General features: G+C 40.0%; 1 long non-coding RNA gene across 1 annotated transcript in view; it reads left to right on the plus strand.

Moving 5' to 3' along the window:
- LOC132533869 (uncharacterized) overlaps positions 1-13,860 on the plus strand; it is a 62,845-nt gene continuing 48,985 nt past the window's right edge. The window contains exon 1 of the long non-coding RNA XR_009545617.1: positions 1-107. This is a non-coding gene — a long non-coding RNA (uncharacterized LOC132533869). The remainder of the gene's footprint in view (positions 108-13,860) is intronic.

Below are 13,860 nucleotides of genomic sequence, written 5' to 3' on the forward strand. Positions count from 1 at the left end.
AGTGTATGTGAATATCCATCCATCTAACCATTGATTAGAGGCTCAGGATCCAGACTTGGAGCTCAACTGAAAATCTCCTCTAAATAAGATCTACATTGAGACTGAAGGTGAGTCAAGCCATGAGGGTGTGTACAGGTATATCAGAGGAGGATAAGTTTCCCCTGGAGGTGGCAGAAAGCATCTGCTGGCTGAGGTAACATCCTTGTGACTTGTAAAACCCCCACAGATGAGCGGTGAGACCTGAAGACACAGGATCTCACCCATCTGAGTTGACTTTTCAAGGGTCTGTGCTTGAGCCAACTCTTGCTGCTACTACCAGGCCAGAGACTTGAATTTCTAGCAATAAAGAAGCATTACTTTGGCTGTGTAAATGCTCCCTGTTAACATGAAATGGCTTTGAGGTAGGTGGCTTGGGTCCCTTCTGTACTCAAGCAAGAAGAATGTGCATTGTTGAATGAGGGGGAGGAAGAAAGAGTGGGATGAGGTGCAGAGAAAAAAATCAGAGCCAGAAAAAGGAGGCAATGGGAAAGTGGGTGGAAGTTGGAGACAGTGGCTTATTTACAGCTTTTCCATGGGCAGGCCTGGACCCCCTTGGGATTTGCCCAGTTTCTCAGGAATGAGGAAGACATCCTCATTGGCTTCTTGCCAAACTCTAGTAGTTTCTAACAGATTGTTCCAGATGTAGCCTTGGATCCTGAAGGAATTACCAGAGAATTCCAGCACTGCCATAAGTCCTTAAGAGTTTATATCCTTGCCCCTGGACTGGCTTAGACTCTATATTTTTACTCCTCCATCATCCTATGAGAGCTAAGTGAATCTGTTCAACCAAAGAATTAGAGACAGTGATAATATTTAATGGACAAGATATTTCATTATATAATGGATTTCATTAATTTTTTAAATCTCTCCAGGGAAATATATGGTTAATTACATGACCACTTTGTAGGTTAAAATATATATATATATATATATATATATATATATATATATATATATATATCACCAGAGTAAAAGACTCTGGGGTGGGGAACAGGATGGCAGAGGAGGATCTAGTGGGGGTTGAAGTTATACAGAAAACTGAAAAATGTTATACATGTACAAACTATTGTATTTTACTGTCAACCATAAACCATTAATCCCCCAATAAAGAAATTAAAAATACACACACACACACACACACACACACACACACACACACATTCTTGGGGCTGGGGTGGTAGCATACCTGGCAGAGCTCACACTTCACTCTGAAAGAACCTGGCTTTAAGTCAGGGCTAAGGGAGGGATGCTTCATGGCTCCTGGAACAGTGTTGCAGGTGTCTCTTTTCCCCTCCCCCTTGCTGTCTCTTTGTTTTATTAAATAAATATTAAAGGACAAAAAAAGGAAAAAGGAAAAAGAAAATGTCTGCTGGAAAAAAAATAAAGAAAGAAAATGTCTGCTGGGAGTGGTGGTTTACTTGTTCAGGCATAGAGCCCCAGTAATGACCCTGATGATAATTTACAAAAAAAGCTCCATTCTTAAAGCAACAGTGTTTCAAGATATCAGCAATTTGTATTGCTATAAGTAACAGCCATGATAAAAATCCAACAAGAGGTCACAGACTTGTAACAAGAAAAAATTCAGACTGGTTAATTTGAGTGCCTTGATGATATCATCAAGGAACTAGGTTTTGTGTCTTTTTCCTGTTCCTGCCTCTTCTCCCTCCTTTCAGAGGCAGAAAACAAAACAAAACAAAAAAAACAAACAAAAAACCACTTGTTTCCTCCATTAGTCAAGAGGAAAACTTTCCCAAAGACTTCTCAATTCATTGAACAGAATTATGTCATGCGCCTAAGCTCGATCCAATAACCGGTAACAGAACAGAATTTCCAGGGTTGGTTTAGGTTGATTTAGATTCATTTTCCTGGGATAAAAGTTACCCAGGTTGCTCTGAGGCACCTGTTTCCTCTGTTGAAAAGATGAATAAGTGGGAGTTGGCGGTAGCGCAGCAAGTTAAGCGCAGGTGGCACAAAACGAAAGGACCAGCATAAGGACCATGGTTCCAACCCCCAGCTCCCCACCTGCAGGGGATTTGCTTCACAGATGGTGATGCAGGTCTGCAGGTGTCTATTTTTCTCTCTCCTCTGTCTTCCCCTCTCTCCATTTCTCTCTGTCCTATCCAACAACAACAACATCAGTAACAACAACAATGATAACTACAACAATAAAACAATAAGGGCAACAAAAGGGAATAAATAAATATTAAAAAAAAAGATGAACAAGTTAGAGGGTGAGAAGTCATGATCAACTGCTTTCATAAATAAAAGCACTTTGAACATCTACCTTCTTCTGCACCTTTCAAAATCACACTCTTGTTTTTACATTTTATTTAATTTATGAAAGCCCGAGAGAGACATTTTATTTAATTTATGAAAGCCAGAGAGAGAGACAGACAGACAGACAGACACACCAGACCACCACTGGTTTATGGTGATGGATGTAGAGGGTGTTGAATCGGGGATCTTGGAGCCTCAGGCCTGAAAGTCTTTTGCATAACCATTATGCTGTCTCCCCTGTCCTTACACACATTCTTTAAGACCCAATTCAAATGTACCATCTCTATGAAGCTCTTCCTTATATCCACAAACAGAATTTGTTATTTCTTCCTGAATGTACCCAGATGCTTTGTATCTCACACATAGCATTTTTTTCATAGTCTTTGTATTAACACATTTGCCTTAACTTATAATCTGAATGCCATGAGTATGGAAAATATATATGATGCATGTCTGTAGTCACATATGTAGAGATTAGTGCTTTCATTGCCTTCTCACAGAAGTTTATCCCTGTAGGACAGCCTTGCCATATAGGAGACTAGGCACCACATATATTTAGTCTGTCACTATGTATGTAGCACCTAACAGTGTTGAGTTCATAGTAGATGACCAACAAACATTTTATTAAGTAAATTAACATAATAATATTGATTTTTTTTTTCATCAGGGTAGAGGAGGGGGACTGAGTTTATCCTTCCATTTGAAACAACAATAAACAAACAAACAAAACACTGTGAGACTGACGTACTGCCTACTGCACTAAGGAGGCAACTGACAAATAAAATTGAAACAATAGTTTTTGAGGCCTTGTATGCTGAGTGAAGAAGGATGTTGTAAATAAACAAGAAGAATCTTAAGATTACCCTAGTTTATTATCTTAAGAATGTCCAGCTACTGATCTCAGAGGTATATACCACTGTAAAGGATTCAAAATCTAACTGGATCAGACTGGGGAGCAACATATGCCCCCAGAACACTTTCTAAAGCAATAGACAAGTCAGCTGGCAGGTAGTAATGCCTAACAGTTGTGGGTGCTGCTGAAAATCACTAGTCAAAGTGAAATCGCTAAAGCCCCTGTCATCTCATGCATGACGAAGGCAGTACCTTCTGAAAAGCAATACCAGAGGCTTTCCAATATGGAGGAATTGACTTCCCATGAAGAGCCAGTCACAAGCAACAAAGCAATGAAGAGTCCTAGAGGAGAAAGACCAGCATCCAGAAATAGTATAATATACTAAATGTCCAATGCAAAATGTCCAGTTTTCAAAAACAATTACAAGACATTAAAAAAGGCAGCTGCACACTGAAGTTGAGTACACATTTTACAATGCACAAGGACCCAGGTTCAATCCCCTGGTCCCCACCTGCAGGGGGAACTTTCATGAGTAGTGAAGCAGATCTGCAGGTGTCTTGCCTTTTTCACCCTATCTCTCCCTTCCCTCTTGACTCATCTCCATTAAAAAATAAGCCACAATATGAGAACCCATACAGAGGGGTTTGTGGTGAGAGAAGGACAGACAGCAGAAGCTGCCTATGTGATGCACCAGATTTTGAATCTGAACAGACAAAATGTCAACATTTTCATTTTAAATATGTTTCAAGAATAAAAGGAAACCATACTTAGGAAATAAAAAGTATTATATGAGTATTTTTCATCAAATAGAGAATGTTGACAGTAAAAAGATAGAAATTATGGGGAAAAAAAAAGAACCCAATGGAAGCTAATTATAATAACTGAATAATTTGCTATCAGAGATTAATAGTATATTTGAGCTGGCAAGCATACGGTAGATTTGAGGGTTTATTTATTTGTTATTCTTGTTTTTTTAAATGTTTATTTATAAAGTGGAAATATTGAAAAGACCATAGGGTAAAAGGGGTACAATTCCACGTAATTCCCACCAGAACTCCCTATCCCATCCCCTCCCTTGAAAGCTTTCCTATTCTTTATCCCTCAGGGAGTATGGACCCAGGATCATTATGGTGGCCATAAGGTGATAGGTCTGACTACTGTAATTGCTACACTGCTGAATATAGGCATTGGAAGGTCATTCCATACTCCCAGCCTGTTTCTTTTTCCCTAGTGGGGCAATGGTCTAGGGAGGCAGGGCTTCAGGACACATTGGTAGAGTCTCCTGCCCAGGAAAGTCAGGTTGGCATCATGGTAGCATCTGGAATCTGGTGGCTAAAAAAGAGTAAAGATAGAAAGCAGAGAAAATGTTGACTAATCATGAACCTAAAGGCAAGAATATTGTGGATGAATATTTGGGGGTCTCCATTTTAGAAAAAGCTAGTAGGACTATCTTAGATATATTTCAAGGGGCCCATGACTTTACTAGTTTTTGCCTGAGCTTGACAGCTAACATGCAGGTGTTCCCAGGTTATTGTCTGAGGAGATGGTGTCATAGTTGGAAAAAGGAATAGAAAGCTGGATCAGGGAAGAGAGTTGTTGGGAAATTGTGCAGATATGGTTGAACATTGGCAGGGCCCACAAACCACTATATTTCCATGCAAGTATTATTTATAGATCCCCACCACGTTATCCCCTCAGGGTATTGCTAATTCAGTTAAAACCATTGCAACAGTTGCTAAGGACGCGTCCACCTTCCCAGCATGCCTTTTGCCTCTTTCCACCCCCTTTCCTAGCCAATTCCGTCCTGACTTGCCACTTCCAAAATTCTCCTATAAAAGTCACTCCTGTTTCCGCTTTCTCTCTTTCTCTTCCGCGTCCCGACCTGGAGAAGACCTGGGGAAGGGCTGGCATGCATAGCAGGAGGTGGCCATTTTACTAGCTCCATGTGGCCTAAACCCTCTATGCTTGCACCCAACTCTGAAACTCCCGCATCAATAAAGAATTGTATTACCATGCCACAATGAGTTCCTGGTTTCTTCTCTCTCCTGCAACGCAACCCTGACAGAGAGTAGCTCCCAAATATGTAAAAAGTATCTAAATATTGTTAATTGTAAACCCCATTGATTTGATCTGAGGCCCATATTCAGCATAGGAGCCTATGTAACCTCTGCATCCCAGTAGGTCTGAGTTCACATTCTGTGTCATGGCCAGGAACACTGAAGACTGCACTAATTTCAGGACCCATTTTTCTTGAGTGGTAGAGTATGTTGCCCAAGTTCCTTTCAGAGAATGGAACATTCTCTACCGTTGTTGATCCACATTGAGGGCAAGGTCCTATAGGGGCCCACAAAGGGGTCCAATGTGTTGTTACTGAGGGAGATGACCAGTAGCAGTGGAGAGAGGGATCTGTTAGAGATCTAGGCCCATCATGTCTATGTGGGAATCCCAGGACTCTCTGACTAAGGCCTCAGGTGATGGGATGGCCTGGTGGTAACTAAAGAGTCATCATTAGCCAGTCTCTTCCTCTTATGCAGCTTTTGTGGTCCTTACTTTGTCTGACGAGGTTAGCTTTGGAGTGATTGAGGGATGTGCAATAGAAGGTAGGTGAGGATGGTATCTAAGTCTAAGTAGCAACTATTTGATTAGGAATTTTATGGTGTCTTTTTTAGGTCTTTCTGCTTATTTGCTGCATTTATTGACTTACTGAAAACTATTGTGTACTTTTTGCTTTAAGGTATATATTTTCCCCTAACTTAAGGATACATGTGTACATATGCCCTGTCTTATGGGCCCTGGTCTATGTCTAGGTTTTGAGGCTTTGTTAGGAAGTGAACCACCCGAAATGAAATTAAGGAGTTTTATGAGGTAGGAAAGTTCTCACCACAGTAATGAAGTTGAAGGGTTGACATTCCATGTCTGATGTCTCTGGACACAGTCTGAAGTGAAGCATGCCGAGGTGGTACTGGTTGCATTAGTTAGGTTGGGATCAGCAGATGCAGTATCAGTTGTTATGAATTGAGAGAAGCATGCAGGAAAGTGAGCCCTACCCTAGAGCTTCCAGGACTGGGAGAAATATGGGTTTTTATAAAGAAAAAGGGAGGTTCATGCTGTCTTAGGGTTTAAGAAGGCAACAGGTAGTTATTGATATAACCAAATTATTTGGCAATTGGGTTAACTTTAAAAATCCCATTGTTAGGATTTTATGTATCAACATTCTATACCCTTTAATGATATTACATATAGCTATATCTTTTGTTTTTTAATTCTAATTTACCTACAACTGTAGACAAGATGGATTAGGATCATTTTGTCCTGTAAGTATCTAAGGCATTGTTATTAGTAGATATCATTAAATGATATAAAGCATGGTGAGGTCAAATATAGTATGGTAAATCCCAGGCATGTGGTTTTTGAAGAAAAACAAGCTTCCAACTAACTTGGTTATAATAATAATTATCCCCCCCCCCGCCTCCCCACCTGCAGGAGAGCCGCTGTTGGAGTTCTTTGCTCTGAGTGTTTAGTACACATTAGAGTGGTTCCTAATCCAAGTGGGTTGAATTGGAACATGATCCTTAAAGAAAAGGGGAGACAAAAAGATAATCTCTAAGATTTCTCTACACCCATTCCAATGACATAGCATTTGGTTGAGATGCATGTCTTTAAATGCTGTTACATATCATTACATTCTCCTGTAGCTTTGTAACCATTGTCATTAAAGATCAGTGAGTCATCTTTGTTGACTTAACTTAATTTCCATTGTAATTGTGAAGCAGTATACAGTGAACTCACACAAAGAAAGAATTATAGTTCATATTTTTTATAAAATTTTATTTATTAATGAGAAAGATAGGAGGATAGAGAGAGAAAGAACCAGACATCACTCTGGTACATGTGCTGCCAGGGATTGACCTCAGGACCTCATGCTTGAGAGTCCAGTGCCTTAGCCACTGTGTCCCCTCCCAGACCACTATAGTTCATATTTTTCTTGGAGGGGGATTTATGGTTTATAGTAAATACAGTTGTTGATACGTGTAAAAGTTCTCAATTTTCTGCAAAACACTTTCATCCCCAGCCTAGCTAGTGATTCATCAAAGGCAATAGGATAAAAAATCATAAAAATGCTCAGTTAGGACTGGCAAAGTAACTCACTTGGATTGTATACTGCTTTGTGATGTGCTTGACCTTGGTTTGAGCACAGCTGCCACTGCATTGAAGGAAGCTTATTGCTGTGGTCTCTTTCTCTCTCCCTTTCTGCCTCTGTCTTAAAACAAACAAACAAACAACAACAAAAAACTCCTTAATTAATTTAAAAGCTTCCAGCAAAAAGACAAAATAAAAAAACAAATAGCAAAAGAATAGTCATTCAGTGCTTACATATTTAATGGAAATTAATGCTAACATGTCAGTTCAAGAAAGGTAGAGACTGTCAAATTTAAATTTAAAAAGGCAAACTCAGCTTTATTTGTTGTCTATATAAAATGCTCTTTAAATATTAAGAAAAGCAAATATATGATGTAAAAGGACAGAAAATAAAGTATGCTGACACTAATCAAAAGAAAGATGGGATGATTATACTTGTTTATATAGTCAAAGCAAAGATTCTTGACAGGATAAAGAAAGACATTTCATAACCACATAGAGGTCAGTTAATCAAGAACACATAACCATCTTAACATTTTATGTACCTAAGTAGAAGATTTTCAAAATATATGAAGTAAAACATGATAAACTTGCAAAGAGCAATAGACAAACCCAGTTACAGCCAGAGAATAAAAAAAAACATCGCTTTAATAACTGATAGATAAACAGAAAATCAGCCTAGGTACAGTAGACTGGAATGGCACTGCCAGCCCTTGACCTGATGGTCATTTTAGATCCCACCCAGCAGCAGCAGAGTACTTATGTCTCTCAAGTGCACAAAATTTACCCAGCAAGGACAACTTTTGTGTCATAAATGTAAAGTTCATGTAATGTAAAGTTTGTTCTTGGGATGGAGGAGGCTATATATAACTTCATAGTCAAAACTGAACCAGCCAATCAAAAGACTTGCCTCAGGTAATCAATCAACTAGCCTGTCCTGGAACTTACTGTCTAAGTTCAAGCAAGCAAAGAATTTAGAGTTTGATGGGCCAAGTGATGGCACACCTGGTTGAACATACGTGTTATGGTGCTCAAGGACCAGGGTTTGAGCCCCCAGTTCCCACCTACAGCGGGTAGTGGGGGAGCTTTGCAAATAGTAAAGCAATGTTGCAGGTGTCTCTCTGCCTTCCCCCCTTTCTTATTATCTTTATTTATTTGATAGAGACAGCCAGAAATCGAGAAGGAAGGGGGAGATAGAGAGGGAGAGAGACAGAGAAACAACTGCAGCCCTGCTTTGCCACTCCTGAAGCTTTCCACCTGCAGGTGGGGACCAGGGGCTCGAACCTGCGTCCTTGCATACTGTAACATGTTTGCTCAACCAAGTGTGCTACCACCCTGACTCCCCTTCTATCTCCCCTTCCCCTCTAGATTTCTGGTCACCTCTACCTAATAGAGAGAGAGAGAGAGTATGTTTTAAGAATTTAGAGGTTGTCACTCCTGACCTTTCAAGGAAGAATAACTGAACATATTGAAAATCAGTAAATTTTATTCCACAGGCTAGAACACTGACATTTCAGGGTAAAGTGCTACCTAAAATTTGGAGAGGCAGGTGACTGCAGAGAACCACAGCTCACCTGGAGCAAAAGTTGCTGAAACTCCAAACTGTTAGTAACATTAAAATGTTAATTTTGATAAACTGCTGAAGAAGGTGTGCGTACTAAAGGAAAGTGTGAACTTTTGGGGTACTTTAGACTTGAGGTAGGGAGTCTATACTTTTGTGTCTTTTGCCTACAGGAATCACATTATGTTCTGAATGGTGAGATAACAAAATAGCATTATGTCACTGCAGGTGGCGGGGGAGAGTAACCATTTTTTTTAGTAATATATTCAAAGTTTCCCCCACAATTTCTCTCCAATGAAAAAAGCTCAGCAGAGTCTCAATTTCATTTAAGAGGAAGTCATTTTTCTATCTCCAGTTCCCTATAGCCTTTCTCAGTTGGAAGAGAATGAGAAACAAGCCAATGAAAAGATTGACATTTAATTGTAATATCATAGAATGATTCCTTTCCCTTAGTCTTTGCTGCTATATCACCAGGACTTCCTCCATGTAATAGCAGTGGGTTACGACTAACAGAGCAGTATGGCTTAGACTCTGTGTAAGAAGGCTGGTTCATAAGGATCTCCAAAAACAGTAGGGAAGAGAAAAACAAAGACATTCTTGGAATTAGAAGTCAGAGGAAAGGGGAGGCACCACACCATGGGATGAACAGAAACTTCCTCTATTGCTATAGCACTACTTCTGTGGTGTCTGGGTTCAAACCTGGGTCATATGCATGGTTGTGCAGGTGCCCTACCTGGTGAGCTACCTCATGGGTCCTTGAAAGGCATTTTTGATTATAGTATGAAGGATAAATCAAAAAGTAAGACAAAAATAGCACACTTGGATAGTGTGCTGCTTTGCCATATGCACAACTGTCGTATGCTTTACATTGGTTTGTTCTAGCCCTCCCCCGCCAAGAGAATTGGATCAGTCCAGTTAATTTCGCGGCCTGCTTGGCCCCGCCCCAAGGAACCCCGACAGAGGGTTCCTGAGTTCGAGAGTTTCAGAGTTACAGAGTAAGAGAGAGTTACACAGTGGAAGAGTTTCAGAGTTCGAGAGTAAGAGACGGTTCCTGAGTTCGAGAGTAAGAGAGAGTGCTTGCGCCGCCGCAAAGAGACAGCCGAGTTCTGTTTGGTGATTAGTTTGTCTTAGTTTATGAATCGTTGTTCCTGAATAAAGAAATACAGCTTCCCTGCCCAGCCATTGTCTCCGCGTCTCTGTTACCCGCCCGTGAAGCTAACCCGCCCGGCAAGAGCCGTACGAAATTTTAACAACACACAACCCAGGTTTGAGACGGTGCTTCACTTCATTGAAGGAAGCTCTCTCTCCCTGCATCTCTCTCTCTCTTGTTGATATGCTTCTAAATTCTGCTTCTAAGACCCCTTCTGTTTCATTGGTTTAATCCCCCCCTGCTTAACACTGTATTCTATTTACATAACCACTGTTAACTAAGCACCACCCTGCCTCCAGGGCATTGGTTTAATCCTCACTGTTTTGCATGCTTTTTCCTTCTCCTCACCCCCTATCCTACGTACATCCTCTTCGGACCTGACTCTTCCGCCTCAGGATATATAAGGACAAGATTGTGATTAGAGATAGCTAAGATTGCGCTGCATTCCACATGAATAAAGACTGAACTGCATATCACTCAGCCATGAGTCCCTGGTCGTCTCTCTCTCTCCTGCCCGCAAAGCTAGCCAAACTCTCTCTCTCTCTCTCTCTCTCTTTCCTCCCCTTCCTCCCTCCCTCTGTCTCAAGAAGTCAACCAGGAGTGGCAAAACCCCTGGAGATGACATTAAAAAGAGAGAGAGAAAGAGAGAAATAGAAGATGACACAAAGAAATGGAAGAAAATAATTCCCCGTTCATGGATTGGAACAATAAGTATTAAAATGGAAGACCTGCCAAAAGCAATCTATAGATTCAGTGCAATCCCTATCAAAATCCCAATGACATATTTCAAGGAAATTGATCAACTTCTCCAAAAATTTGTGTGAAACCATAAAAAACCCACAAGTAGCAAAAGCTCTCCTAAAGAAAAGAAGAGAAATGGAGGCACCACAATTCTTGACTTCAGCTTCCATGACAGAACAATAGCAGTTAAGACAGTTTGGTGTTGGAACAAAAATGGACATACAGACCAATGGAACAGAATAGAGAGCCCAGGACTAAATCCACATGTGTTGAGGCACATTATATATGATAAAGGGGCCAAACTGCCCAATGGGGGAAAAAAATCTCTTTAAGAAATGGAGTTGGGTGAATTTGACAGCCATATGCAGAAAAATGAAACTGGACCAACACCTAACATCAGGAACCAAAATGAACTCAAAATGGATCAAAGATCTGGATATTAGACTTGAAACTATAAAATGCATAGAAGAATACACTGGTGAAACATTTCAGGACCTTAACATTAGAGACGTATTTGGAGACTCCACCCTGTGGGCAAGGGAAACAAAATCCAAAATGAGTAAGTGGGACTATATCAAATTAAAAAGCTATGCATCAAAATAAAATTCCATAAGGATAAACAGAAAACCCAGCAAATGGAAAAAAAGATATTTGTATACTACACTTCAGACAAGCAGTTGATATCAAACATCTATAAAGAACTCATACAGCTCAACAAAAAGGAAAGTAACAACCCAATTAAAAAAAGTGGACAGACCTTGAAAAAATCATGTTGAGTGAAATAAGTCAGAAACAGAAGGATGAGTATGGGATGATCTCACTCTCAGGCAGAAGTTGAAAATCAAGATCAGAAGAGAAAACATAAGTAGAATCTGAACTGGAATTGGCGTATTGCACCAAAGTAAAAGACTCTGGGGTGGGTGGGTGGGGAGAATACAGATTCAAGAAAGATGACAGAGGACTTAGTGGGGTTTGTATTGTTATATGGGAAACTGGGAAATGTTATGCATGTGCAAACTATTGTATTTACTGTCAAATGTAAAACATTAATTCCCCAATAAAGAAATAAAAAAATAACAAAAACCTCGGGGGGAAGCTTCACAAGTGATGAGATAGTACTGCATGTCTCTCTTTTTCTCTCTCCCTGTCTATATCCCACTTCTCTCTCAGTTTTTTCTCTGAGAGGTATATTGGAGTGGTGCTCTGGTTTCTCTCTGTCTTTCTCTCACAAGAAACTGTATTATGTGAAATAAAGAAAAATAAATATTTTAGAAAATTCACACTAAAATGTCACAGCATACATTCAGCTCTGTGATTTAATAACATAGGAGCATTAGTATAACCCTTGCATTTTCTAATAGTTTGTAAAAAAAAAAAAAAGTGGACAGAACTAGGAATAGATAGGGCCTGGGGAGACAGCATAATGGTTATGCAAAAAGCATTTAAAGCCTGAGGCTCTAAGGTCCCAGGTTCAATCCCCAGCACCACCATAAGCCAGAACTGAGCAGTGTTCTGGTCAAAAAAAAAAAAAAAAGTAAAGAAATAGGAATAGATAATTCTCTAAAGAAAAGATACACATGGCCCACAAACATATGCAGAAATGCTCAGTTCACTCATCATTAGAGAAATGCAAATCACATTGAGATTCCACCACACACCTGTGAGAATGGGCTCCATCAATAAAACAAGAGAAGATAAGTGTTGGAGAGGATGTGGAGAGAGAGGAATTCTACTACACTGGTGGTGGGAAAGCACATTGGTGCAGTCATTATAGAGAACAGTATGGATAATCCTTAAACAAATACAAATGAAAATACCTTCTGATTCAGTAATTCCACTCCTAGGCATATACCCAACAGATATAATAACACTGATTCAAAGGGATATTTGCATCTCCATGTTCATAGAGGTTTTACTTACAATAGCAAAATTTGGAAACAACCAAAATGCGCTTTGACAGATGAGAGGATTTAAAAAAAAGGTATAGGATATATACTCAGTGGAGTTATTATTCAGTAATTAAAAAGATTATATTGTGTTATTTGGGATGGAATTGGAGAAGATTATGCTTAGTGAAGCAAGTAGAGTGAAGGAAAATTTCAAAATGGTTTCACTCATATGTGGAATACAGAGAATTGAACATACGAATGTGAAAAAAAAAAAAGTCAACCTGTATCTAAGAGAGGACTATAGTGGTTATCTATGGGGAGGGATTGGGGACACAGACCATTGGTGACAGGAGTTAAAAAAAAAAAAGGCTGTTCTGTAAACCATTACCCAATAAAGCTCTAAAGTTAAGAAAGAGAGACAGAGAGAGGAATATAGGAAAAGGTAGGAGAACATTGCCAAGGTAACAAAGATTGCAAGTTCAATTTTGAACCAGGGACACTCACTTCAAAATTTACATAAGTCCTTTCATCCACCAAGTTTCAGGCACTACCATGACGCCATCACGAATGACCCCACCAAAGTGCCCTGGAATATCACCTCTCTAGAGCCCTACCCCACTAGAGAAAGATAGAAACAGGCTGTGGGTATGGATTGACCTGCCAAAGTCCATGCTCAGTAGAGAAGCAATTATAGAAGCCAGACCTTTCACCTTCTGCACCCTATAAAAATTTTTGGTCCATACTCCCAAGGAGGGATAAAGAATAGGAAAGCTGGGGGGCTGGGTAGTAGCACAGTGGGTTAAGCGCACATGACAGAAAGATCCCAGTTGGAGTCCCCTCCTGCCCCCCCCATCTACAGGAGGGGTCGCTTCACAAGCGGTGAAGCAGATCTGCAGGTGACTCTCTTTCCCCTCTCTCTGTCTTCCCTTCCTCTCTTGATTTCTCTCTGTCCTACCCCAAAACAGCAATAATAACAAGGGCAACAAAAATGGGGAAAAAATGGCCTCTAACAGCAGTGGATTTGTAGTGCAGGCACTGAGCTCCAACAATAACTCTGGAGGCAAAAAAAAAAAAGAATAGGGGAGCTTCCAGTGAAGGTGATGAGACACAGAACTCTGGTGGTTAGAATTGTATGGAATTGTACCTGTTTTCTTACATTTTTGTTAGTCATTATTAAACCACTAATAAAATTTTTTAAAAATTGACATAA

Source organism: Erinaceus europaeus, chromosome 17 (assembly GCF_950295315.1).
Source record: "Erinaceus europaeus chromosome 17, mEriEur2.1, whole genome shotgun sequence".
In the NCBI taxonomy this organism is placed as follows: Eukaryota; Metazoa; Chordata; class Mammalia; order Eulipotyphla; family Erinaceidae; genus Erinaceus; species Erinaceus europaeus.